A 3,700-nucleotide genomic window follows, 5' to 3' on the forward strand; every position below is an offset into this window, starting at 1 on the left:
ATGGACTGCTAGGAGAACAAACAGGTTTGTCCTAGAGAAGGTGAAGCTGGAATGCTCCTTGGAGTCAAGGATTCTGAAGCTTCGTCTGACATATTTTGGGCATGTTGCAAGGAGGGACTGGTCTTTGGAGAGGGACATCATGTTTGACAGAGTGGAGGGGTGGCGAAGGAGAGGAAGGCCTTCGATGAGATGGATCGATTCTGTGACTGGAGCTGTGGGAATAAGTGTGTTTGAGATGGCAAGGTTGGCACAGGATAGAACAGCATTTAGAGCTCTTGTACATAGGGTTGCTATGAGTCGCAAGTGACTCAATGGCACATAACAACAACAATAACAACATCTCAAAATTCAAATTGGCTAGATTCAAGTCTATCAAAGAAAATAACATATGCAGCTTGATTTTCAAGTGTGAGATTCAGCTACCTATGGATTGGAATATATCTTTATTTTTTTAAGATGATATTACAGAATGTAGAAGTTATCAAATAATATTAATATCATATACAAGTAAAGCATTGCTAAAATTATTTTAAAGTGGCTTAAGCAGGAGTTAAGCTGGATTCAGAAGAGGCTGTGGAATGAGGGATATCATTGTTGATGTCAGATGGATCTTGATAGGAAGTAGAGAATAGAAAAAGATTTTCACTTTTATTCTATTATATAGGAAATAGCATTTGATTGTGTGGATAGTAATAAATTATACATAGAATTGAAAAAAAATGTGATTTTCAGAACAATCAGTTGTGCTAATGTTAAACCTGTACATAGGTCAAGAAGTAGCCGTTCAACAGAACTAAGAATATTGCATAGATTAAAATCAGAAAAAGTGTACATCAGAGTTGTTCTTTTCCCATGTGTATTCAATTTATATGTAGAGCAAATAATTTGAGAAGTTGGACTGTATAAAGAAGAATGTGGCATCAGGATTAGAAGAAGACATACCAACAGTTTGCATTATACAAATGACAGAAGCTTGCTTGGAAAGTTGGCGAAGACTGGAAACACTTATTGAAGATCAATGACTACAGCTTTCAAAATGGATTATACTTCACCATTGAGAAAAATAATCCTCAAAATGAGACTAACAGGCAATATCATAATAGGTAGTGAAAAACCTGAAGTTGTCAAGAATTTCATTTTCTTTGGGTCCACAATCAGCTCCTATGGTAACATGTGCATGACATGTAGCATGGAGCAGATGTGCTCTAACAGACAGGTTTAAAGTGCTAAAGAGCAAAAATATAATTATAGTGACCAAAGGGCCCAGATTCTAGTGATGATATTTCCAATTGCTTTCTATGAATGTGAAAGTAAGACAATGAATGAGGAAAATAGAGAAAGAATTTAAGACTTTGAATTATGGTGTTGGTGAAGAGTACTGAATACATACTTTAGACATGTCACTAGGAGAAGCTATTCCTTGGAGGGAGACATCATGCTTAGAAAGGTAGAAGGATGGCACCAGAGAGGAAGACCTTCAGCCAGGTGAATTGACACAGTGAATGCAACAGTAGGCCTGAGTGTGTCAGATTGTGAGAGAGGCTCAGGGTAGGACAGGGTTCAGATCTGTTGTTCATAGGGTTTTATTAGTTATACTGAACTCAAAGTACCTAACAAGAACAACAACATGCACTGCCAGAAAAACAAACAAATCTGTCTTGGAGTAAATGCAAACAAGGTGCCTCTTATAGACAAGGACAGTGAAATTTTGTCTTACACATTTTGAACATGTTACCAGGATGACACCTTGAAAAAAGGCATCATGCTGGGGAAAGTGGAGGAACAGCAAAAGGGAGGACAGCTCTCAATGAGATATATTGACATAGTGACTGCAAAAATAGGTTGCATGGCTGAAGATAGCATAAGATAGGGTAGGGTCTCAATCTAGTGTTCACTGGATTTCTGTGAGTTGTAATCAACTTGGCAGCACTTTACAACAATAATCTGACATTGACTACTATTCTAAAGAGCAATGATGTTAATCTAGAGATTAAGGTGTGCCTGATCCAGTCCATGGTCTTTGCAATTACTTACTATGCATCTGAAAGCTGGACAAGGACTAAGTGTGACAGAAGAAGAATAAATATCTTTGAGTTTTGATTCCGGAGGAAAGCATTGAACATACGATGGACTGCCAAGAGAATAAACAGATCTGTCTTAGAGAAGGTGATACCAAGTTGCTCTTCGGAGGCAAGAGTTTTGAAACTCTATCTCACATACTCTGGGTGTGTTGCTAGGAAGAATCAATCCTTGAAGAAGACATCATGCTTGCAAGGGTTAAAGGACAGTGCAGGAGAGGGAGATCCTGGATAATATGAATTGACACAGTAACTGGGGTAATACCTGTAGGTGTGTTCGACGCAGTGAGATTGGCTTAGGATAGGGCAGGGTTCAGAACTACTGTGCACTGGGTCTCTATGAGTCATAGTTGACTTGATAGCACATAACAACAACAATAGCAAACAATAAAGATCCCTGGTAATTTATTGTGTTAAATGTTGGATTACTAACCAAAAGGTAGATAGTTCCAAACCTCCAGCATTCCTTTCAACCACACATAGGACACTCACAATTCTAACTTATAGTTGTTAGGGTCAGAGAAAACAAAAGGAACATGGAAACAAGGATCCAAGGAAGGAGGAACCAGAACTAGGGCTAGCAATAACTGATGCAACCTTGAGAGAACTCCCTCCGTCTTCCCACTTCTAGTTTTGTGATTGGAACTAGAAACATCACAAACTTGGAGAAATGGAGTAATTGCTGTGACTCTAATGGACACCTGTGATTGCTATGAAAAAAAGAAATTATCTCTGACTACCAATCAGAATAAGCCACTAACTAGAAAGGTAAAAAAATTAACATTAGGGAACTATGGTTGTTGTTGATTGCCATCAAGTCAAGCATGACTCGTAAGGAAACCCAGTAAAGAAAAGGCCTGAAGCCCCTCTACAACTATCTACATTTATCAAAGTTAATAGATTTCAAGAGGTGTGTTGTTTAGGAAGTAGACGCCACTCCTGCTCCTAAACTCTGTCTTAAACTAGGCACTCCAACAAATACTGTCCACCATGGGTATCTGTTATGGCATTTGATACCCCACTGGCACAAGGTTCAGCATCACAACAACCCCAGGTTACCTCAGTACAACATTTTGACAGAAGAATGCTGTTCTACTTACAAGAATAGTGTTCCTCCAAAATATAATAACAACTGACTTTTAAAAATATGGAACACTTCATGAATTTGTGTTATCCTTGTGCAGGGGCCATGCTAGATTAGGGAGAAGACCCCATAAATATTGGAACTCTAACCTTAGACTAATATGGTTTTTTCCCCTCACTTGTGAGAGGGCACCCCCTATCTGACTTTTTTGACAGTGTACTGAGTTTGGCTGTATATATTTCTTTCTTCTTTCACTAATAAACCTAATAGTATTCACTTTTGTGAGTGTCTGTCTGTGGCAACTTCTGAGGAACTTGCTAGTTCTCTCTGAGGCATTAGATTCTGGGCATACCTTACACTGGTATCAGAACCTAACAATAGTTATCCTTTAGGATAAAAATAGCAATAAAATGGCTTAGTGATAAAGAGCTACACTGACAACCAAAAGACACATCATAGGCTGCTCTGGTGGCCTAGTGGCAAGAAGCTGCACTACAATCCCAGAGGTGCACAGTTCGAATCCACCAGATTCTCTGCT

Source organism: Elephantulus edwardii, unplaced genomic scaffold, assembly GCF_000299155.1.
Source record: "Elephantulus edwardii isolate Elephantulus edwardi_28Jun2011 unplaced genomic scaffold, EleEdw1.0 scaffold00065, whole genome shotgun sequence".
Lineage (NCBI taxonomy): Eukaryota > Metazoa > Chordata > Mammalia > Macroscelidea > Macroscelididae > Elephantulus > Elephantulus edwardii.